This window comes from Vulpes vulpes, unplaced genomic scaffold, assembly GCF_048418805.1.
Source record: "Vulpes vulpes isolate BD-2025 unplaced genomic scaffold, VulVul3 u000000629, whole genome shotgun sequence".
Lineage (NCBI taxonomy): Eukaryota > Metazoa > Chordata > Mammalia > Carnivora > Canidae > Vulpes > Vulpes vulpes.
In genome coordinates, this window is record NW_027325788.1 from 666590 (window position 1) to 692921 (window position 26332).

Here is a 26332-nt window from a genome sequence, read left to right on the forward strand (position 1 = left end):
GAATGGGGGAAATTAACAAGACGGGAAACAACAAATGTGGGAGAGGATGTGGAGAAAGTGGAACACTCTTGCATTGTTGGTGGGAATGTGAACTGGTGCAGCCACTCTGGAAAACAGTGTGGAGGTTCCTCAAAAAGCTGGAAATGGAGCTATACTACAACCCATCAATTGCACTGCTGGGTATTTACCCCAAAGACACAGATGTAGTGCAATGACTGGACACTTGCACCCCAATGTTCACAACGGCAATGTTAATAGCCAAACTGTGGAAGGAGCCTTGATGTCCTTCAACAGATGAATGGATAAAGAAGATGTGGTCTGGGGATCCCTGGGTGGCGCAGCGGTTTGGCGCCTGCCTTTGGCCCAGGGCAGGATCCTGGAGACCCGGGATCGAATCCCATGTCGGGCTCCCGGTGCATGGAGCCTGCTTCTTCCTCTGCCTCTCTCTCTCTCTCTCTCTGTGTGTTACTATCATAAATAAAAATTTTTAAAAATTTTTAAAAAATTAAGAAAAAAGAAGATGTGGTCTATATATACAATGTATTATTATTTAGCTATCTGCAAGGATGAATACCTACCATTTTCATGGACATGGAACTGGAGGGTATTATGCTGAATAAAATAAGCCACGTGGAGAAAGAATTATCATACGGTTTCACTCTTATGTCGAATGTAGGAAACAGTGAAGAGGATCATAAGGGAGGGGAGGGAAACTGAGTGGAGAAAATTGAGAGAGGCAGTGTTGTCCCCAAGATTGCTAATCTGAGAAACCACCAAGGAGCCGACACCGATGCAAACACACGAGGGTTTATTTACAACCTCGAGCTTGGGTCCAAGTGTACCCGACACAGCGGAGCAGGGACTTGGACCCCGAGACTAAGAGGCGTAGCAGCTTTATAGGGGCCAGTGGCCCATGGGATACGCAGAAAGTTGCACAGTCATGTCGGTCCACACACAAGTGGCCGATTGAATTACATTACCCTATAGTATCCATTTGAGCTGGCCTATTACTTTGCTCAGAATTGGTGCACAGTTTTGGTGGGCACAAAGCAGGGTTACATGGTTATGAGCTGATTTCCGATTAGGGTGTGCCCAGCGGCTTGACTAGGGTGGGGCAGTGCCTTAAGCAATAAGCAGGTTATGTGGGGGTCATACAGCAGGTGGCAGGTGTAGCACAAAATGGAATCAGTACTGCTCTGCTTGTCCAGGGGTAGGGGATTTTTGTTAAATTTCCTGGGTCTCACAGAAGATAAACTATGAGAGACTCCTAACTCAGGGAAACAAAAGATTGCGGAAGGGGAGGTGGGTGGGAGGATAGTGTAACTGGGGGACGGACATTAAGGAGGGCAAGTGATGTGATGAACACTGGGTATTATACTACATGTTGACAAATTGAATTTAAATTAATTTTTTTTTTAAATTTAAATTTATTTTTTAAATTTTTTTTTAATATTTTTTTTATTTATTTATGATAGTCACAGAGAGAGAGAGAGAGGCAGAGAGACACAGGCGGAGGGAGAAGCAGGCTCCATGCGCCGGGAGCCCGACGTGGGATTCGATCCCGGGTCTCCAGGATCGCGCCCTGGGCCAAAGGCAGGCGCCAAACCGCTGCGCCACCCAGGGATCCCCTAAATTTAAATTTAAATTAAAAAAAGGTACTGGACGGCTCAGCCGTCCTCAGCAATTCATTTATGAAATGACCTTCATTAGATCATAAAAAGTTACGAATGTGAATGGAAAATGACCTGAAACTCCTTCCCAGTTCAAATAATTAAGTATTCTGAGAAGCAAATCAAAGTTCCAGAATGGAAAAATGCAAAAAACGAGGGAGAGGGAGAAAGAGAAATGAATTCACTTTTTGTGATATTTATTAGTGATGGTCCAATAATGACAAATCTGTGATTGTCATTAAAAACAAAGAGTTAATGAACGGTATGGAGACCGATTCCCTCAACTAACAGATAAGGAAACCGAGAAGACACGAGAAGTAATGCACACTGCTCAGGGACACACGGGTGGCAAGGCGCAAAGCCAAGACTCGATTCTGGTCCAGAGTTCTTTAAATGACCACAACACGTTAACATCACAGCTTCAGGCTCATCTAGAATTAGAATCACTTTAGCTCAATAAAACATTCAACCAAAGTAGTCTTTCTTCTGCCAGATAGTTACATTTCATGAAGCACCCTAAAAGGGATTCGAATTAGGTCTCCATGTGCGCCATCAGAATACTGCCTGATGAATGAATTAAACAAAGGTATTCCCCGAAAAAAACCTCAGCCGTGAGACCTTGCCTACCCTTTCACTTTCCAAGTCTTCATGCTTCTATATCTAATTGCCTATATTTTCAGAGAAGCCAACCTTACTCAGATTAAGTTTGTCCAAGCCGAGATCTAAGTGCCAGGTTTAATATTTTTAAAACTCAATTTAAAAATAGTTAAACAGAGAATTTCAAATGGCAAACACTGATATTTACATCATCTACTCTTATAACTAACAGAAGGGGTAATCCTGAAACCTAGATGCAGTCGTACCTTTATATGAAAGTATAAAAGCAGAAAGAGTAACCCAAAATTGTCTATTTCACAAATGCCTATCTAAACTAGTTATGTTCAATGGTGTCTGTCTTGATGCAACAATCTCTAGGAAGACCTTCTTCAGACCTAGCTCTACCACCAATAAGCGTGTGAACTTGGACAATCCAATCCTCCAGAACTCTCAGTTTCTTTCCTGTGCCTCAGAGGAGAGGACCAGAGCTGATGATCCTTCAGTTCCCTCTCAGACCTGAAATGCTGCTGTGGGGTCCTAAACACTCTATACTGAGCACAAAAAGACGGGGGAATCTTATATATACTCAAATGCTAAACTATAAAACTAACTCTGAGCATAGATCCTGAGTATTTTAGGGTTCTCTCCTATGGCAATAGAAAATCCCCAAATCTATATCCCTTTCTATCACAAGCGGTGGGTATATGGGTCCAAGCCTGTTAGCTCCCGAAACGTCTCACTGAAACGGAGCCCAACACCCGGCTTCCCCAGAAATACTTAAGGCCCCTGCGAAGAAGAGGTGAAATTTACATTACCTTTTAACAATCAGGCCAAAATAATCTGGTGGTTTTTTGGGGGGCCCTGCCCCAGAACAGGCCTCCCCAGCACAGGCGGGCTCCTAGTTTGTTCAGGGGGATGAGGCCTACAGCGCATGTGGGCTCCCTGGGCGGTACCTGGGCACACGTGCCTCCAATGGGAAGCTCAGGCGCTGCCTGCTCAGCTCCAGCAGAGGCCTGTTAGCTTCGGAAACGGAAGCCAACACCCGGCTTCTCCAGAAATACTTAAGGCCCCTGCGAAGAAGAGGTGAAATTTACATTACGTTTTAACAAGCAGGCCAAAATAATCTGGTGGGTTTTTTTTTTTTTTTTTTTTTTTTTAGGAGGTCATTTGTTATTGTTTTTCTTCTTCTTTTTTTTTTCTTCCTTCTTTCTTTACTGGAAAAAATAATGAGATGGAGACATTCACCTCCATAAAGTAACATGAGGTCGTACTCACAGCCAGGAGGTTCATCAATACACATACATGATGTCTAACTAGAGTTTAAAACAATGATTATAAAGATAGCAGCTGGGCTGGAAAAAGAGCACAGAAGAAAACTGGAGAATCCCTTACTGTAGAAATAAAAGAACTAAAATCTAGTCAGGCCAACGTTAAAAATGCTGTAACTGAGATGCAGTCCCAAGAAAGGTTATGGACCACAGAGGCAGACTGAGGGAACTCAGCGACTTATTAAAACAATAACATTCATATCATAGGACACTCAGAAGATGAAGATGAAGAGAGAGAAAAGGTGGGCCTTGCTCAGCCATTAGAAACGACAAATACCCACTATTTGCTTCAACGTGGATGGAACTGGAAGGTATTATGCTGAGTGAAGTAAGTCAATCGGAGAAGGACAAACATGGTATGTTCTCATTCATTTGGGGAATATAGATAATAGTGAAGGGGAATATAAGGGAAGGGAGAAGAAATGTGTGGGAAATATCAGAAAGGGAGACAGAACATAAAGACTCCTAACTCTGGGAAAAGAACTAGGGGTGATGGAAGGGGAGGAGGGCAGGGGGTGGGGGTGAATGGGTGACCGTCAATGGGGGTGTCACTTGACGGAATGAGCACTGGGTGTTATTCTGTATGTTGGCAAATTGAACGCCAATAAAAAATAAATTTATTATTTAAAAAAAGGAAGGAAAGGAAGGAAAGGAAGGAAAGGAAGGAAGGAAGGAAGGAAGGAAGGAAGGAAGGAAGGAAAGAGTGGCACCTGGGTGGCTCAGTCAGTTAAGCTTCTGCCTTAGGCTCAGATCATGATCCAGGTCCCTAGGCAGGCTCCCTGGTCATCAGGGAACCTGCTCCTCTCTCTCCCTCTGCCCCTCTCGCTCATGCTTTTTCTTTCCTCTCGCTCTCAAATAAATAACATCTTTGAAAAAGAAACAACCAAGCAAACCCATAAGGAAGAGAAATCTCCCATGTAGAGGAATTTCAAACAATTTGTGCAGACATTCCACCCTCAAGTGGATGAGCATAGCTTCCCACTCTTATGTGTGGAATACACATAGTAACTTCCTTCTACAAAATATGTTATGGAAGACTTAAAATAATAATGATAATATAATACTAATACTAATACTAATACTAATAATAATCACTTTACTGTGGAGAAAGCTGACAACGCAAATATTTTAATATTGATTCATTAGCTAATATTTGTACCGTACTAATATAAGATATCGATAATTGGAGAAATTGAGTGCCAGTGCATGAGAATTCTCTGTACTATCTTCTCAATTTCCCTATAAATCTTTGTTTTTTTTCTAATAAATAAGATTTATTTTGAAAATTGACTTAAATGAATCAGGCTCCAAGTGTGAAGACACTTTAAGAATAGTTTAATTAATTTTTGCCTTATTCTTAAACAGTGCCTTCGATGGGAACAAAGTAAGAATTTTATATCAGAAGGATAGAAAAACACTTACGAACAAGTATAATGCCTCCTCAACCTGAAAAGCAGGAAAGGATAATAAATAGCAAAAATTAGATAACAATACTTCTTTTATATTAGACACCATATTGCAGGTGCATTTAAAATTAGCAGTGCCTACCATTTATTTCCTTGACATTTGTCTTCCAAAGAGTTCACAGTGCTTCAGTGTCAGTTAAACAAGGATTCGTGTGAAATTTTTATTAAACCAGATTTACTGGGAAATTCCTGCCCAGATAATACTTTATTTTGATTTTATCCAGTTCCTTCCCAATCACTGAGCCTTTTAGTTAGAGCTTTCAACTATAGCAAATGCCTTAGAAGGCCAATTTTTAAGTTGCTATTATAATACCCTAATGGAATCACGCATCGTTTTCCTTCGCTCAGATATGGCACACAGTAGGCCCCTGATGAAATGCTGAATGAGTGAATGGATAAAATTGCTTTTTATCATTTCATTCAGCAATTTCATTCTTATCTTGGTCCATTTCATGTTCTAATGTTTATCAACACCAACTCAAGAAGGTTAGGGATCCATTAATTTATTAAGTATTTGGTGCATGCCTACTATGTGCAAGGTGCTAGGAATGCCAAGTCAACCAGACACAGATGCAGTCCCTATCTCCCTCCAGGCCATGCTGGTGGGAGAGAGGGATACTAACCAAAAAGTGACAGAAACACGACTAAACAAGATTATAGTAGCCAATAGAAAGGTGAATATACAGCTTACTACAAGTACATATAGAAGAGGGCTTAGTCTAACTGGGGCCTCAGAAGATGACCGGAAGAAGCAACATTTATATTAAGACTTAGAGAAAGGCGAAGGTAAGTGGTGGAAGGAGAATAGTATGAGGAAAGGGAAGGTTTCTGCCTCTGAATTGTAGGGCTCTGGGCAAGTCCCTTGAGCTTAGGCTCTGAACCTACTTCTTTCTCTGCAAAAACGGTGACAGTAATAATGCCTGTGCCATAGAGCTCTAGTGAGTAAAGAGTTGGACTTTATTTGTACATTACCTAGGACGTTAGTAAGTACTTAATAAATATTTTCTGGTGGCCATAACAGCCTGGAGTCAGGCTTCCTGAGTTCCAATCCACTTAACTAGCTGTTTGACCTTGGACAAGATGTTTTCTTCCTATCCTTTAGTTGGCCCATCAAGATAACAGTATCTGCCCATAGGGTTGTTGGAGGACCCCCTGAGTTCTTTTCTGGGAAGCATGACACAATTCTTGGCACATAATATGTGCCATAGGAATGTTAACTTATATTAGCAATAAAAAAATCCTACAAGTCTAATGAGGCAGGTGTTTAGAAATTATTCCATAGCTTTCAAGGCAATTGAAATTTTAAAAGAGGGGATCCCTGGGTGGCACAGCAGTTTAGCGCCTGCCTTTGGCCCAGGGCGCGATCCTGGAGACCCGGGATCGAATCCCACGTCGGGCTCCCGGTGCACGGAGCCTGCTTCTCCCTCTGCCTGTGTCTCTGCCTCTCTCTCTGTGTGTGTGTGACTATCATAAATAAATAAAAATTAAAAAAAAAAGAAAAGAAAAAACAAAAACAAAAAGAACCTAAGTGCCTGTCCGTGTTTACTTAGCTAACCAGTTCCATTATCTGAAACCCAGACACACAATTTCTGATTCTAACCTCACTCCAAGAGGCCTCCTCAAGCCCAAGGAAAAACTGCCTTCTTGGGATCTCAGGGAAGAACCCTTCACATAATAATATGACCATTGGTAATAATGTCTCTCAGTTCTTTCCAAATCCATAAAGATGCATTTCCTGATGAGTGACTGAGCTGTGAAGAAAGAGATAAGAAACCCTCATCCCTCTGAATTACTTGTGTCAGAATATTTTAACCATAGTACTACGGAGAGTAAATTATCCTTATTAAGAGGAAATACGTCTCAGATTGGAATCCGAGCAATCAGATGGGCAGAGAAAAAACGCTTGGACTCGCTGCTCTTCATCTTTTAAAGACAAAGGAGAGCTTTTCTATGTACAAAGTCAAGATAGCCTTAGGGAATAAGAGTCTGCAGCATGGAATCCCACTGCACAGCCGGGACGCCCGCGCTCCAGGTCTTCCTGATCCCAAATCCCTGGGCCTGTCCCCCAACACAGGCTGCCAAGCTGAGGTCATTTGCAATTGCTCTCTTAGGAGCTCCGGGGAAGGGGGAAGGAGCTAGATAGGATGGGACGGGACGTGTGGAGGCCGAGAAAATTAAGGCCATTCCACTTTAAGTTCAGGGTTAGCACACGTCCAGCCATCCCACAACCCTGCGAAGAAGACCTGAAATTTGCATTAATTCAGTCACAGCAGAAAAACAAAAGTTTACAGCTTAACGTCTTAGAAAGCCCCGCATTAGCTTAAGAACTGAGCCCAGGCCAAGGGCAGGAAGCCCCTATTAGAATGAGAAAAGAGCTCAATGCCCTTGAAGGCCCCAGAGCAAACTGTAAACAGAACTTGAGGAATTGCTCCAGCCCTTCTTTTTTTGTTTAATTTTAATTTATTTATGTATTTATTTATTTCTTTATGATAGTCACAGAGAGAGAGAGAGAGAGAGAGAGAGAGGCAGAGACAGAAGCAGGCTCCATGCACCGGGAGCCAGATGCTGGATTTGATCCCGGGTCTCCAGGATTGCGCCCTGGGCCAAAGGCAGGCGCTAAAACGCTGTGCCACCCAGGGATCCCTGCTCCAGCCCTTCTGGAGGTCCCCGAGACCACCCCTTAAAACTAAGCTAAAACCCACCTCGGGGTCGAAGTCCCTGCTCCGCTGTGTCGGGCGAACTTGGACACAAGCTCCAGCTTGTAAATAAACCCTCGTGTGTTTGCATCAGTGTCGGCTTCTGGGTGGTTTCTTGGATTCGCAATCTTGGGCACAACAGTCTGAGATAAAAAAACAAAACCAAAAGAATCTCAACAAAACCAAAAGATGCAGGCAGAGCGAACGCAGGATTCTGAGAGAAGCGGCGGAGACCCGGGGTTTGGGGGCTCTTCAGTGGAAGCCCCTGCAGACTGGGGATGCGGGATGCTCAGCCCCAGAGCCAGAGGACTCAGTGTCCCCACCCACATCCCACCCCTCAGCGCCCAGTATCAGAGAGCACCACAGCACCGCCCACTGGAGGCCGGAGGCGCTGACGCCCACCCCGCCTCTGACTCCACAGGTGCATCTCCCTCCCAGGCAGATGCACACTGAGATGACAATGAGCCCCATGGCCCATCCCCAGACCCCGCACAGACCACTCGCTGCCACCAAGTGGTTGGACCACAGAGGCTGCAGAGCTTCAGCTCTCCTTGGAAAGTAGGGTCTAGCTTCCTTTGTACTTTGGGCTTTATTTTCATTTCTTTACTTTGATTCTTTTTTATTAATTGCTTTCTTTTAATTTTTATGTATGTACCTTATATATTTCTTATTTTTGCTTTCATGGTACTTTAATTGTGTTTCTTATTTTGGGATTTAGAATCTTTTAACAAGCAGGCCAAAATAATCTGGTGGTTTTTGTTTGTTTGTTTGTTTGTTTTTTTAAGGAGGTCATTTGTTATTGTTTTTCTTCTTCTTTTTTTTTCTTCCTTCTTTCTTTACTGGAAAAAATAATGAGATGGAGACATTCACCTCCATAAAGTAACATGAGGTCGTACTCACAGCCAGGAGGTTCATCAATACACATACATGATGTCTAACTAGAGTTTAAAACAATGATTATAAAGATAGCAGCTGGGCTGGAAAAAGAGCACAGAAGAAAACTGGAGAATCCCTTACTATAGAAATAAAAGAACTAAAATCTAGTCAGGCCAACGTTAAAAATGCTGTAACTGAGATGCAGTCCCAAGAAAGGTTATGGACCACAGAGGCAGACTGAGGGAACTCAGCGACTTATTAAAACAATAACATTCATACCATCGGAGACTCAGAAGATAAAGAGAGAGAAAAGGGGGCAGAAGGTTTATTTGAACGAATTATGTAAACTTCTCTAACCTGAGGAAGCACACAGACACTGAAATCGAGAGACAGAGAACTCCCAATAAATTCAACAGAAGCTGACCTTCACCCTGGCACTTCAGAGTCAAAGTCACAAAATACACAGTTGAGAAAAGAATTCTGAAAGCAGTGGTGGTGGGGCTTTGGGGGTGGGGGTAGTCCTTACCTACAAGGGAGGATGAATCAATTTGCAGCAGATCTGTCCACAAACGTGGCAAGCCAGAAGGAAGTTGGAAGGAAATATTCAATATGCTGCATGGGAAAAGTATGCAGCCAAGAATTCTTTCTTCTGTTTTTTTAAGGTTGAACATCAAAATTTATTTAATCTCACAAGGAAGAAATTAAAAATCTCTGAACATAAAATGCCATTTTCCTCAATCATAATAGCAGAAATTTACGGTTTTAAAATTTTTTTAGTTGGAGTTCAATTTGTCAGAATTCTTTCTTCAGCAAGGCTGTCATTCAGCATAGAAGGAGAGATAAAGAGTTTCCCAGACAGGCCAAAAATAAAGGAGTTCATGACCACTAAACCAGTCCAGTAAGGAATTTTAAGAGGGACTCTTCTAGTGCGGGGAAAAAAAGAGACCAAAAGCAACAAAGACTAGAAAGGACCAGAGAACGTAACCAGAAAAACCAACTCTACCGGTAACACAAAGGCACTAAGTTCATATCTTTCAATAATCACTCTGAATGCTGATAGACTAAATGCTCCAATCAAAAGATATAGGGTATCAGAGTGGATTAAAAAACATGATCTGGGATGCCTGGGTGGCTCAGGGGTTGAGCATCTGCTTTGGCTCGGGTCATGATCCCGGGGTCCCAGGGGATCAAGTCCCACATCAGGCTCCTCGAATGGAACCTCATTTTCCCTCTGCCTATACCTCTGCCTCTCTGTGTCTCTCATGAATACATAAATAAAATCTTTAAAAAAGATAAAAGATAAAGAGATGAGAAAGGACCCAAATAAAATCACAAATGAGAAAAGAGAAATAACAACCAACACTAGAAAAAGAAAAACTAACACTAGAGAAATACAAACTATTTTAAGAGAACATTATGAAAAATTATATGCCAGCAACCTACAACCTGGAAGAAATAGATCAATTCCTTCCTAGAAATATATAACATAGCAAAAATGAAAAAGGAAGAAATAAGAAACTTGAACAGATAACCAGCAAAGAAATTGAATCAGCAATCAAAAATCTCCCAACAGGAGATGCTTAGATCAATAGAACAGAATGGAAAGCTGAAACAAGATACAAACCTATAACCTTATGATCACTTAATCTTCAACAAAGCCGGAAAGAATATCCAATGGCAACAAGACAGTCTCTTCAACAAACCCTAACCCTGACCCCAGGATAAGAACAAATGGTGTTGGGAAAACTAGGCAGCCACATGCAGAAGAATGAAACTGGACCACTTTCTTACACCATGTATATAAAAAATAAATCCAAAATGGACGAAAGACCTAAATGTGAGACCTGAAACCAGAAAAAGAAGAAAAGATAGGCAGCAGTGTCTTTGACAATGGCCATTGGATCTTCTTTCTAGATATGCCTCTGAGGTGAGGGAAACAAAAGCAAAAATACTATTGGGTCTTCATCAAATTGAAAAGCGTCCGCAAAGGGAAGGAAAGAACCACAGCTAAAAGGCAACATACAAAATGAGAGGAGATATTTGTAAACAACACATCCAATAAAGAGTTAGTATCCAAAATATATAAAGCAAATATAAATCTCAGCAACCTAAACACAAATTATCCAACTGCAAATGGGCAGAAGACATGAATGGACTTTGTCTCTGACAAGACATCCAGATGGCCACCAGACACACGGAAAGACACTCAGCGTCACCCATCATCAGGGAAATGCAAACCAAAACCACAATGAGATGTCACCTGACAGCCGACAGAATGGCTAAAATCAACAACACAAGAAACAACAGGTGTTGGTGAGGCTATGGAGAAGGGGGAGCCCCCTTACACTCCTGGTGGGCATGTGAACAGGTGCAGCCACCATGGAAAACAGTGTGGAGGGTCCTCAAGAAGTTAAAAATAGAGCTACCTTACGATTCCAAAATTGCACAGCTAGGTATTTACCCCGAGGATACAAAAGTAGTTTAGAAGATTCGAAGAGGGACACGCAGCCCACTGTTTGTAGCAGCGTTATCAACAACAGCCAAACTGTGCATACAGCCCAGATGTCCATCGGCAGAGGAATGGGCAGAGACGATGTGGTAAATATACACACTGCGACATCACTCGGTCATCAGAAGGGATGAAATGAAGCCATTTACAATGACGTGGGAGAAGTGGAAAGGACTTATGCTAAATGAACTCAGTCAGAGAAAGACAGATACCAAATACCATACAATTGCATTCACATGTGAATTTTAAGAAACCAAACAAACTGGCAAAGGGGTGGAGGGGGTGGATGAGACGAGCAAACCAGGAAACACACTCTTAACCACAGAGAATAGACTAATAAATACCAGAGGAAGGTGGGGGGGATGGGGAATCAGGGGATGGGGATAGTGGAGGGCACCTGTGACCAGTACCAGCCGTTGTATCCAAGGGTTGAATCACTATGTGGTAAACCTGAAACTATATCATACTGTGTTTACAAACAGGAATGCAAGTAAAACTTTAAAATGATAATTGGTAGTATTGATGAAACATGTGCGCACAAGAGATAAAATCAGAAAGGCAACTGAAAATCCACATAAAGAGTATTTAGAGCCACAAATCCCCTCCTTAGCTCAGCTCAGGAGAAGCCTGCCATGTCTTTTCTGACCCCAGCAGAAGCCTGGATTTTGATGCTCTGGGGAGGCCACTGACTTGGTGGAGTCAGGCTATCTTTGAACCCAAAACCTAAACAGAGTGCGTAAAACTAACTGCCCAGGATACTAGGAGCCCCAGTGCAGACACATGCCAAGACCCAAACTCTAACCGTACACAGACATAACCCTAACCCTACGCTTAAGCCTAATGTTAACAAGACCTATCACTAATCAGAAACAAAACACAAACCCCAAGACTGAAACACATTCACTGAACTTTCCTGCCAACCCTCACCCTAACTCTGAAACCTATTCTAAACCCTTAACCCTGATCCCTACCTTAAATCTAACCCTAACCCTAACCTCTAACCCTAACCTTAACTTAATGTACTCAAATCCTGTTTCTAATCTTAATCTTTATCCTAACCCTGACCCTCTAATACTAACCCTATCTCATACCCCAAACTGTACCCTAACCCATTCCGAAAAACTAACCCCTAACCCACTCCATAACCATAACCCTTTTTCAAAACCGTACCCTGACCCTGACCTGACCTTAACCCCTAACCAATCACTAACCCTAACCCTAGCCCTAACCCCTAACCTAGCCCTAAATTTTACCCTAACCCCTAACCCTAACTCACACCCTCACCCCTAACCCTAAGTGCAAGCCTAAGCCCAAACCTCACTCTAACCCTAACCCTAACCACAACTCCTATCCTCCTGCCTTAATCCCTAAAGCCTAAACCCTAACCTTAAATCCTGTTCCTAATCCTAACCCTAACCCCTTTTCCTAATCCCTAACCCCCATCCTAACTCCTAACCACTGACCCTGACCTTTATCCCTCACCCTAACCTCTAATCTGTAACCATAAGCATAATCACTAACCCCTAACATCTAACTTAAACTTAACCACCTACTGCCTCCCTTCCTCTGACCCTACCACTAATTCTACCCATTCACTTACCCTGTGGTTCTGAGGAGTCCCTTCTGATGTGGATGTGGCCCCTAACGGCGCCTCCAGAGTCCTCCAGGGGGTCCTGAGGAAGCCGGGCTCCTGTGAGTGCGGACGTGGCCCCCTGTGTTCCTGAGTCATAGTCAGCGGGTCCTGAGGATGACGGGCTCCTGTCACTGTGGACTATGCCTCACATCCTCTGGAAGCCTCGCAGCAGGTCCTCAGGAGGCCAGAGGCTCCGCCTGCCTGGACATGGCCCCACGTCCCCCTGAAAACTCACTGCGGGTCCTGAGGAGGCTGTGTGCTCCTGTTAGCATAGACGCAGCCCCATATGTCCCGAAGCCAAGTGCAGGTCCTGAGGAGGACGGGGGTCCTGTCAGTGTTGACGTGGCCCCAATTTTCCTCAAGCCTCACCATAATACCTGAGGAGGCTGGGGGCTCCTGTCAGCATGGACGTGGCCCCAAATCTTCCCAAAACTTCAGAGTGGGTCCTAAGGAGGCTGGAGACCTGTCAGTGTGAATGCGGTCCCCACATCTTTCTTAGGCCTCACCATAGGCCCTGACAAGGCTGGGGTCTTCTGTCTGCATGGAGGCATCCTCCTATTTCCTGAAGTCTACACCGGGGGTCCTGAGGAGGTCAGTGTCCTGTCAGTGTGGATGTGGCCCCACATCCTCCTGAAGCCTCACCATGGGTTCTGAGGAGGCCGGGGCTCCTGTCACCATGGATGCAGCCCCCATCTTCCAGAAGCCTCCACTTGGGTCCTTAGGAGTCCGGGAGCTCTTGCCAGAGTGGACGCAACACCACATCTTCCTGAAGCCTCCCCGCGGGTCCTGAGGAGGCCCAGGGGCTGCTGTCAGCGTGGATGTGGTCCCACATCTTCCTGAAGCCTCCCCGCGGGTCCTGAGGAGGCTGGGGCTCATCAGCGTGGACGCGACCCAACATCCTCCTCAGGCATCCCAAGCACAGGCGAGCTCCTGTTAGTCAATTGCCCCTCTCAGTGCCCATCACCCATTCACCCCCACCCCCCGCCCTCCTCCCCTTCCACCACCCCTAGTTCCTTTCCCAGAGTTAGGAGTCTTTATGTTCTGTCTCCCTTTCTGATATTTCCCACACATTTCTTCTCCCTTCCCTTATATTCCCTTTCACTACCCACTATGTTCTTTATGCTGTGTTTTGTCAAATGCTTTTTCTGCAACTCTTGAGAGGATCGTATGCCTTTGTCCTTTCTCTTGTTTTTGTTTTTAAGATTTTATTTATTTACCCATGAGGGACAGAGAGCGAGAGAGCAAGAGAGAGAGAGAGAGGCAGAGACACAGAGACATAGACAGAGGGAGAAGCAGGCTCCATGTAGGGAACCCGACCTGGGACTCAATCCTAGGAATCCAGGATCAGGCCCTGGCCAAAGGCAGGAGCTAAACCGCTGACCCCCCCCCCCCCATGTCCTTTCTCTTGTTAATGTGATGGATCATGGTGACTGATAGCCAGAGGGGACGCAGGTGTTAGATGGGTAAAATAGATGAAGAATATTAAGAGCTATAAGCATCTGGTTCTCAAATAAATAAGTCACAGATTTTTAGAAAGTACAGCCTAGGCAATAGAGTCAGTACTATTGTGACAACTTTGTATGGGGACAGATGGTGATGACACTTCTCGTGGGGAGATGAGTATGCAGAGAATTGTCAAATCACTAAGTTGTAGCGCTGAAACTACTGTAACATTGTGTGTTGACTGTACTTCAATAATATCAAAGAAAAGGGGTTTCTGATGGGACTCACGGTGAGTCCATGAAAGGCATTAAAATGGTCATTACACATATGAAGGCACCTCTGAAGAGGGGATAAAGATGCTCACATGTCTTGATGTGAATTTTCAGAAGATTTACTTGAGAGAGGGTGCAGTGGGGAGGGGTGGAGGGAGAGGGGGAATCTGGAGCAGACTCCTCACATACCAGTGACCAGGTCTGGGTGAGGACCACGTGAGGACCACAGTCACCAGGTACAGGTGAGCCCCATGTGGGACCCAGAGCCACCAGGACCAGATGAGGCTCAGGTGGGGACCAAAAAGACCAGGTCCAGGTGAGGCCCAGGTGGCAACCAGATTCATCAGGTCCAGGTGAATCCCAGGTGGGGACCAGATTCCCCCCTCCAGGTAAGGCCCTGGTGGTGACCAAAGTCACAAGGTCTAGGTGAGGCCCAGGTGGAGACACAGTCTCCAGGTCCAGGTGAGGCAAAACTGAGGACCAGAGTCAACAGGTCCAGCTGAGGCACAAGAGGGGACCAGAGTCACCAGGTCCAGGTGAGGCCCAGATGAGGATCAGAGTCACCAGATCCAGGTGAGGCCTAGAAGGAGACCACAGGACCCAGGTCCAGGTGAGCTGCATGTGGGAACCAGAGCCACCAGGTCCATTTGTGGCCCAGGTGGGGACCACAGTCACCAGGTCCAGGTGAAGCCCAGGTGGGGACCAGATTTACCAAGACCAGGTGAGGCCCAGGTGATGACCAGAGTCACCAGGTCTGGGTAAGGAACAGGTAAGGACCAGATTCACCAGGTAGGGGTGAGGCCCCGGTGGGGACCAGAGTTGCCAGGTCCGGGTGAGACCCAGGTGGCAACCACACTCAGCAGGTCCAGGTGAGCCCAAGCTGAGGACCAGTGTCACCAGGGCCAGGTGAGGCCCAGATGGGGACCAGAGTCACCATGTCCAGGTGAGGCCAGAAGGACACAACAGGTACCAGCTCCAGCTGAGGTCCATGTGCAAACCAGAGTCACCCAGTCCAGGTGAGGCCCAGGAGGGGACCAGAGTCACCAGGTCAAGGAGAGGCCCAGAAGGGGACCAGAATCCCCTGATCCAGGTGAGGCTCAGGTGTGGAACAGATTAACCAGGTCCCAATGACACCCAGGGGAGGATCAGAGCGACCAAGTCAAGGTGTGGCCCAGATGGTGATCAGAATCACCAGGTTCAGGTGAGGCCAAGAAGGGGACCACAGTCACCATGTCCAGGTGAACCTGATGTGGGAACTAGAGCCACCAGATCCAGGTGAGGCCCATGTGAGGACCACAGAAACCAGATCCAGATGAGGCCCAGGACGGGACCAGAGTCACCAGGTCCAGGTGAGCCCAGGTGGGAAACAGATTCACCAGGTCCGGGTGAGGCCCAGGTGGGGAACACAGTCACCAGATCCAGGTGAGGCACAGGTGGGGAACACAGTCACCAGGTCCAGGTAAGGCCAAGCAGAGGACCAGAGTCACCAGTACCAGGTGAGGCCCAGGTGGGGACCGGAATCACCAGGTACAGATGAGGCTAGAAGGAAACGAGAGACACAACGTCCAGGTGAGGTCCATGTGGGAACCAGAGTCACCAGATGCAGGTGAGGCCAGGTGAGGACCAAAGTTAACAAATCCAGGTGTGTCCCAGGTGGGGAACAGAGAAACCCTGTCCTGATGATGCCTAGATAGGTACCAGAGACACCAGGTCCAGGTGAGGCCCAGGTGGGGACCAGTTACTAGATCCAGGTGAGGCCAAGCTGAGGACCAGAGTTACAAGGTCCCAGTAAGACTCAGGTGAGGCCCAGGTGGGGACCACAGTCACCAGGTCCAGGTGGGGACCAGAGTCACCAGGTCCGGGTGAGAACCAGGCAAGGACCAGATTCACCAGGTCCAAGTGAGGCCCACGTGAGGACCTAAGTCACCAGGTATGGATGAGGCTCTGGTGGGGACCAGAATCACCAGGTCCAGGTGAGGTGCAGGTGGCAACCACACTCACCAGGTCCAGGTGAGGCCCTGGTGGGGACCAGAGTCACCAGGTACATGAGAAGCTAGAAACACTACAGCCACCAGGTCCACATGAGGTCTATGTGGGAACGAGAGTCACCAGTCACAAGTGAGGCCCAGGTGGGGATCAGACTCACAGGTCCAGGTGAGACCCAGGTGGGAACCAGTGTCACCATGTCCAGGTGTGGCCCAGGTGAAGATCAGAGTTAACAGGTCCAGGTGGGTCCCTGTTAAGGAACAGTGTAACCATGTCCTGATGCTACCCAGGTGGGTACCAGAGACACCAGGTCCAGGTGAAGCCCAGGTGGGGACCAGAGACATGAGGTCCAGGTGAGGTCCCGGTGGGAACCACAGTCACCAGGTCAGGTGAGGCCATGCTGAGGATCAGAGTCACCAGTTCCAGGTGAGGCCCAGGTGGGGCCAGAGTCACCTGGTACAGAAGAGGCTAAAGTGAGGACCAGAGTTACCAGGTCCAGGTGAGTCCCAGTAGGGAATAGAGTAACCATGTCCCGATGATGCCCAGGTAGGGACCAGAGTCACCAGGTCCAGATGAGGCCCAGGTGGGGAGCATATTCACTAGGTCCAAGTGAGGCCCAGTTGTGGACCAGAGTCACCAGGTCTAGTTGAGGCCTAGAGGGGTACCAGAATCACCTGGTCCAGGTGACATCCAGATGGGGACCAGAGTCACCAGGTCAGGGTGAGGCCCAGAGGGGTTCCAGAGTCATCATGTCCAGGTGAGGCTCAGGTGTAGAACAGAGTAACCAGGCCCCAATGATGCCCAGGTGAGGACCAGAGTCACCAGGTCTGGGTGAGGCCCAGATAGGATCAGTCACCAGTTCCAGGTGAGGCCAAGAAGGAGTCCACAGCAATCAGGTCCAGGTGAGACCCAGACGGGGACCAGATTCACCAGGTCCAGGTGAGGCCCAGGTGGTGACCAGAGTCAACAGGTCCGGGTGAGGACCAAGTAAGGACCAGATTTACCAAGTCCAAGTGAGGCCCACATGGGGACCTGAGTCACCAGGTACGGGTGAGGCCCAGGTGGCAACCACACTCACCAGGTCCAGGTGAGGCCAACCTGAAGGCCAGAGTCACCAGATCCAGGTGAGGACCTGGTGGGGACCGGAGTCACCAGGTAAATGTGAGGCTAGAAAGACACCACAGTCACCAGGTCCAGGTGTGGTTCATGTGGGAACGAGAGTCACCAGGTCCAGATGAGACCCAGGTGGGGACCACAGTCACCAGGTCCAGATTGAGGCCCAGGTGAGGCCCAGAGTCATCAGGGCCAGGTGAGGCCAAAGTGTGGATCAAAGTTATCAGGTCCAGGTGAGTCCCAGGTGGGGAACAGAGTAACCATGTCCCAATCATGCCCAGGTGGGACCAGAGTCACAAGGTCCAGACAAAGCCCAAGTGAGGAGTAGATTCACCAGGTCCAGTTGAGGCCCAGTTGAGGACCAGAGTCCTCAGCTCTGGGTGAGGCCCAGCGGGGGACCAGAGTCACCCGGTCCAGGTGATATCCAGGTGGGGACCAGAGTCACCACGTCAGGTGAGGCCCAGAGGGGGACGAGAATCACTAGGTCCAGGTGAGGCCCCGATGTGGAACTGAGTAACCAGGTCCCATGATGCCCATGTGAGGACCAGATTCACCAGGTCCAGGTGAGGTCCATGTGGGAACCAGTCACCTCGTCCAGGTGAGGCCCAGGTGGGACCACAGTCACCAGGTCAGGGTGAGGTCCAGAGGGAGACCAGAGTCACCAGGTCCAGGTGAGGCCCAGGTGTAGAAGAGAGTAACCAGGTCCCAATGATGCGCAGGTAAGGACCAGAGTCACCAGGTCCAGGGGAGGCCCAAATGTGGATCAGAGTCGTTTTGTTCCAGGTGAGGCCAGAAGGAGACCACAGGAACCAGGTCCAGGAGAGCCCCATATAGGAACCAGAGCCACCAGATCCAGGTGAGGTCCAGGTGGGGACCACAGTCACAAGGTCCAGGTGAGGCCCAGGTGGCAACAAGATTCACCAAGCCCAGATGAGACCCAGGTGGTGACCAGAGTCACCAGGTCCAGGTGAGGACCAGGTAAGGACCAGATTCACCAGGTCCAAGTGAAGCCCGGGGGGGGGGGGGGGGGAACCAGAGTCACCAGGTAAGGGTGAGGCCCAGAGGGGGACCAGAGTAACCAGTTTAGTTTGAGGTCCAGAGTGGAACCAGAGGTCCCCGGTCAAAGTGAGGCCCAGGTGTGGAATAGAGTATCCAGGTCCCAATGATGCCTAGGTGAGGACCAGAGTCACTAGGGCCATGCAAGGCCCAGACGAGGATCAGAATCACCAGGTCCTGGTGAGGAATAGGAGACCACAGTCACCAGTATCAGGTGAGCCCCATGTGGGAACCAGAGGCACTATATCCAGCTGAGTCCCAGGTCCATGTGAGGCCCACGTGAGGACCAGATTCATCAGGTCGAATTGAGGCATAGCTGGGGACAAGAGTCACCAGGTCTGGGAGAGGCCTAGGTGGGGACAAGATTCACCATGTCTGAGGTCAAAGTGGGGACGAGAGTCACCAGGTCCAGGTGAGGCCAAACTGAGGACCAGAATCACCAGATCCAGGTGAGGTCCATGTTGGAAAGAGAGTCACCAGGTCCAGGAGAGGTCCAGGTGGGGACCAGCGTCACCAGGTACAGGGGAAGCCCTTGAAAGAACCAGAGTCAACAGTTCGAGGTGAGGCGCAGGTGGCAACCAGAGTCAGCAGGTCCAGGTGAGGCCAAGGTGGGGACCACAGTCACCAGGTCCAGGTGAAACCAAGCTAAGGACCAGAGACACCAAATCCAGGTGAGGCCCAGGGGGACGGGGACTGGAGTCACCAGGTACAGGTGAGGCTAGAACAGCAGAGAGACCAGGTCCAGGTGAGGTTCATGTGGGAACCAGAGTCACAGGTCCAGGTGAGGTTCATGTAGGAACCAGAGTCACCAGGTCCAGGTGAGGCCCAAGTGAGGACCAAAGTTAAATGTTCCAGAGTCTCACTTGGGAAACAGATTAAACATATCCCAATCATGCCCAGGTGGGTACAAGAGTCACCAGGTCCAGGTGATACCCAGGAGGGGAACAGAATCACCAGGACCAGGTAAGGCTCAGGTGGAACTAAGTCACATGGTTTGGGTGAGGCCTAGTTGGGGACAAAAGTCATAAGACCACTCGAGGCCCAGGTGGGAACACAGTCACCAGGTCCAGGTGAGGCCAAGCTAAGTACCAGTGGCACCAGGTCTAGCTGAGGCCCAGTTAGGGACTGGAGTGACCAAGTATAGGTTAGTTTAGAAGGACACCATAGTCATAAAAACGCAGCTAGTGGGATCCCTGGGTGGCACAGTGGTTTAGTGCCTGCCTTTGGCCCAGGGCGCGATCCTGGAGATCCGGGATTGAGTCCCACGTCAGGCTCCCAGTGCATGGAGCCTGCTTCTCCTCCCTCTGCCTGTGTCTCTGCCTCTCTCTCTCTCTGTGACTAACATAAATAAAATAAAATTCTTTAAAAAAAAACCACAGCTAGTTGAAAGCTGGCTTCTAGGGATGCTGCCTTTTGAGAGCTGAGCCCAGGGCAGGACTGTCCCCTATCCTGACTTCCTGTAGACATAGCTCCTACATCCTTCAGTGAGGTGCTAGAAGAGGTTGTGTGAAAAGCATGTGGAAGTGTCAGGATACCTGAGTCCAATACAGTGATTTCCAACAGCCTAGTTAAATTAGAATCCTGCCTTCTCAATTAGAGTATCGCTAGGTTATAACTCCCATGTTTGAGCGGGTAGCAGACATCTGCCGCCCAGGGATACGCACGTCTGAGAGGCGAGCTTATGGCCTGTATGTCCCACATCCTGACTGCATGTACGGTCCGCTTCCACAGCATTTCCTTCGATGCGGGGCAGATGCGGAGTGAGAACCAAGCGTCTACCTTGTCAGTGTCGCGCCTAGCGTACAGCCCTCTCCAAGGCCTCCAGTGGATTGAGCTTGTTGCTTGTACCTCCCACATGCTGACCCCCTGTAAGCTTCGCTTCCAAAGGACTTCATTCGATACGAGACGCAAGTTTGGTGAGAGGCAAGTGTCTTTTAGCTGAATCCAGCGACTTCTGAGGAATTCCTCCCTCAGATGGGAGCTCCATACTAACTTCCAAAGCTGAGTACCACGTTGAATGCCGTCTCTCTGAGGAACTTCGTTCTGCGAGATGAGCTGACCCGCGGTCCTGCACTGCCTGCAGATGGAGTTACGAACATCCTCCCAAGACATATTTGTCAGAAGCTCATGGGACGCAAGGGTCCCTGACGCTGCAGGCTTCAATGGTTGTGTCTCCAGGTGCAGTAGAGCGGTATTCACGGAACGACCTGACTCACAATGCTGCTACGTTCTCACGGCCATAAGAACGCAGCTAGTAGAAAGCTGGCTTCGACGCCTGCTTCCTTTTGAGGCCTGAACTGCGGGCAGGACCCCCTCGCATCCTGCCTGCCCGTAGATATAGCTGCTGACATCCTTACGTGAGGTGCTGGGAGAGGTTGTGAGAAACCCGAACCCTAACCATAAACCTAACCCGAACCCGAACCCTAATCCTAACGCGAACCCTAACCCTAACCATAAACCTAACACTATCCCCTAACCCTAACCCGAACCCTAACACTAACCCTAACCCTAACCCTAACCCTAAGCCTAACCCGAACCCGAACCTTAACCCTAACCCTAACCCTAATCCGAACACTAACCCGACCCTAACCCTATCCCTAACCCTAACCCGAACATAATTCTAACCCGAAACCTAACCCTAACACTAACCCTAACCCTACCTCGAATCCTAACCCCAACCCTAACCCCAACCCCAACCCCAACCCTAACCCTACCATAACCCTAACCCTAATCCGAACCCGAACCCTAAACCCAACACTAACCCTAACCAGAACCCAACCCGAAACACAACCCGAACCCTAACCCCAACCCTATCCCTAACCCGAAACCGAACCCGAAACCTAATCCGAAACCTAACCCTACCCTACCCCTAACCCTAACGCTAACCCGAACCCTACCACTAACCCTAACCCTAAACGTAACCTGAAACCTAACACTAACCCGAACCCTAACCCGAACCCTAAACCTAACCCTAACCCGAACTCTAACTCTAAGCTAACCTGAAACCCGAACCCTCAACCTAACCCTAACCCTAACCCTAACCCTAAACCTGACCCGAACCCTAACCCGAACCCTAACCCTAACCCTAACCCGAATCCTAACCCAACCCCGAACCCTAAACCGAACCCTAACCCTAATCCGAATCCTAAACCCAACACCAACCCCAAACCCAAACCCAACCCTAACCCTAATCCGAATCCTGACCCTAAAACTAACCCGAACCCTAACGACTAAACCTACCCCTCACCGTACCCTAACCATAACCCTAACCCTAACCCCAAACCGAACCCTAACCCTAACCCCAACCCAAACCCCAACGCCAACCCCAACCCTAACCCTAACCCTAACCCAAACCCCTACCAAAACCCAACCCCAACAGCAACACTAAACCTAAACTGAACCAGAACACTAACTCTAACCCTAAACCAAACCCTAAACCTAACCCGAACCCGACCCGAACCTCAACCCGAAGACTAAACCAAACCCTAACCCGAAACCGAACCCGAACCCTTACCTGAACCATAACCCTACCCAGAACCCGAACCCTAACCCTAACCCTAACCCGAATCCTAACCCGACCCCGAACCCTAAATCGAACCCTAACCCTAATCCGAACCCTAAACCCAACACCAACCCCAAACCCAAACCCAACCCTAACCCTAATCCGAATCCTGACCCTAAAACTACCCCGAACCCTAACGACTAAACCTACCCCTCACCGTACCCTAACCATAACCCTAACCCTAACCCCAAACCAAACCCTAACCCTAACCCCAACCCAAACCCCAACACCAACCCCAACCCTAACCCTAACCCTAACCCAAACCCCTACCAAAACCCAACCCCAACAGCAACACTAAACCTAAACTGAACCAGAACACTAACTCTAACCCTAAACCAAACCCAAAACCTAACCCGAATCCGACCCGAACCTGAACCCTAACCCTAACCCCAACCCGAACCCCAACCTCAACCCGAAGACTAAACCAAACCCTAACCCAAAACCGAACCCGAACCCTTACCTGAACCATAACCCTATCCAGAACCCGAACCCTAACCCGAACCCTATCCCGAACCCTACCGCGAACGCGAAAACGAACCCTAACCCGAACCCTATCCCGAACTCTAACCCGAACCATAACCATAACCCTAAGCCTAAACCTACCCTTAACCCTAACCCTAACTATAACCCGAACCCTAACCCGAACCCTGACCCGAACCCTAACACTAACCCTAACCCTTAACCGAACCCGAACCCAAACCCTAACCCTAAACCAAAACCTAACCCTAACCCTAACTTAAAACATAACAATAACCCTAAACCGAATCCGAACCCGAACCCTAACCCTAACCCTAACCCAAACCGGAGCCCGACCTTACTCCTAACCCTAACTCTAACCTGAACCCTAACCCTAATCCGAACCCTCAACCTAACCCTAACACGAACCATAAACCTAACCCTAACACTAACCACAAACCCAACCCTAACCCTATCCATAACCCCAACCCCAACCGCAACCCGAAACCTAACCTTACCCTAACCCGAACCCTAACACGAAACCGAACCCCAAACGAAACCTAACCCAACACTAAACCCAACCCTAACACTTCCCCGAGCCCTAACCCTAACCCGAACCCTAACGCTGTTCCAAACCCTAACAATAACCCTAACCCGAACCTTAACCCGAACCCTAACACGAACCCTAAACCGAACCCTAACCCTAACCCGAACCCGAACCCTAAACCGAACCCTAACCCCAAACACAACCTAAACCCTAAACCGAAGCCTAACCCTAACCCGAACACGAACCTGCACCGGAACACTAAACCCAAAACTAACCCTAACCCGAACCCGAACCCGAAACCCAACCCGAACCCTAAACCTAACCCTAGCCCTAACCCTATCCCTAACCCTATCCCTAACCTTAACCCGAAACCTAACTCGAAACCTAACCTTACCCTAACCCTAACCCTACCCCTAACCCTAACCCTAACACGAACCTGAACCCTAAGCCTAACCCGAACCCAAACCCTAACCCTCAACCTAACCCTAATCCTAACACGAACCCTAACCCTAAACCTAACCTGAAACCTAACACTAACCCTAACCCGAACCCTAACCCTAACCAGAACCCTAACCCTGACCCTAATCCGAACCCTAACCCTAACCGTAACCCTAACCTGAACCCGAACCATAACCCTAACCCTAACCCTAATCCGAACACTAACCCGACCCTAACGCAAACCCTAATCCTAACCCTAACCTGAAACCTAACCCTATGTCTAACACTAACCCTTACCTGAACCGTAACCCAAACCATAAAGCGAACCCTAACCCGAACCCTAAACATAAACCGAACCCTAACCCGAACCCGAACCCTAACCCGAACATAATCCTAACCCGAAACCTCACCCTAACCCTAACCCTAACACTAACTCGAACCCGAACCCCAACCCGAACCCCAACACCAACCCTAAACCTTCCCCAACCCTAACCCTAACCCGTACCCTAACCCTAACCTTAAACCTAACCCCAACCCCAAAACCAACCCGAACCATAAACCGAACCCTAACCCTAACCCGAACCCTAAACCCAAACCCAACCCCAAACCCAACCCTAACCCTAACCCTAAACCTGACCCTAAAACTAACCCGAATCCTAACCACTAACCTACCCCTAACCCTAACCCTAAACATAACCATAATCCTAACCCAAAACCCAACCACAACCCTAACCCCAACCCAAACCCCAACCACACCCCTAACCCTAACCCTAAGCCGAACCCCAACCCTAACCCTAAACCTAACCCAAACCCCAACCCCAACCCCAACAGCAACACTAACCTAAACCGAACCAGAACACTAAACCTAACCCTAACCCAAACTCTAACCCTAACCCGAACCCGACCATAACCCGAACCCTAAACCTTACCCGAACCCAAACCCCAACCCCAACCCGAACACTAAACCAAACCCTAACCTGAACCCTAACCCTAACCGGAACCCTAACCCGAACCCTAACCCTATCCTTAACCCGAACCCTAACTATAACCCTAACCCTAACCCTAACACGAACCCTAACACGAACCCTAACACTAACCCTAACCCAAACCCGAACCCTTACCCTAAACCTAAACCAAAACCTAACCCTAACCTTAACCTAAAACCTAACAATAACCCTAACCTGAACCGGAACCCGAACCCTAATCCTAACCCTAAATCTAACCAGAATCCTAACCCTAATCCGAACCCTCACCCTAACCCTAACACTAACCCTAACCCTAACCCTAACCCTAACCTTAACCCTAACCAAACCACAAACCCAACCCTAAACCTGTCCCTAACCCCAACCCCAACCCCAACCCCAAACCTAAACCTAACCCTAACAGTAACCCTAACTCGAAACCAAACCCTCACCGAAACCTAACCCGAACACTAAACTGAACCCGAACACTTACCCGAGCCCTAACCCTAACCCGAACCCTAACCCTATCCTGAACCCTAACAATAACCCTAACCCGAACCTTAACCTTAACCCGAACCCTACCACGAACTCTAAACCGAACACTAACCCTAACCCGAACCCGAACCCCAACCCTAAACCGAACCCTAACACTAACCCTAACCTGAAACCTAATCCTAAACTATCCCGAACCCGAACCCTAACCAAAACCCGAACCCTAAACCTAACCCTAAACCTGACACTAACCTAACCCTAATCCGAAACCTATTCCTAAATCTAACCCTAACCCTAACCCGAACCCTAACCCGAACCCGAACCCCTAACCCTAACCCTCACCCTAAACCTAAACCTAACCCTAACTCAAACCCTAACCCCAACCCCAACCCCAACCCCAAACCTAACCCTACCCCGACCCTAACCCTACTCTGTACCCTAACCCTAACCCTAACCCAAACCCTAACCCCAACCCCATCGCCAACCACAACCCGAACCCTAAACCGAACCCTAACCCCAACCCCAACCCGAACCCTAAACCGAACCCTAACCCTAACCCTAACCCGAACCCGAACCCGAACCCGAATCCTAACCCCAAAACTAACCCTAACCCGAACCCGAACCCAAAATCCAACCCGAACCCTGAACCCAACCCTAACCCTAACCCTACCCCTAACCCTAACCCTAACACGAACCCGAACCCTAACCCTAACCCGAACCATTACCCTAACACTCAAACTAACCCTAACCCTAAACCTAAACCGAACCCTAACCATAACCCTAACCCGAACCCTAAACCTAAACCTAACACCAACCCTAAACCTAACCCTAACCCTAACCCAAACCTTAACTCAAACCCGACCCCTAACCCTAACCCTATCGCTGACCCTAACCCAAATCCTAACCCTAACACGAACCCTAACCCTAACCCTAACACGAACCCTAAACCTAACCAGAATCTTAAACCTAACCCTAACCCTACCCGAACCCTAACCCTAACCCTAAACCTAACCCGAACCCGAAACCGAACCCTAACCCTAAACCTACCACTAACCCGACCCTAACCCTAACCCTAACCCAAACTCTAACCCTTAGCTAACCTGAACCTGAACCTTCACCCTTACCCGAATCCTAACCCTAACCCTAACCCGAACCCGAACCCTAACCCTAACCCTGACCCCACTCCTAACCCTAAACCGAAACCTAACGCTAACCCTAACCCTATCCCTA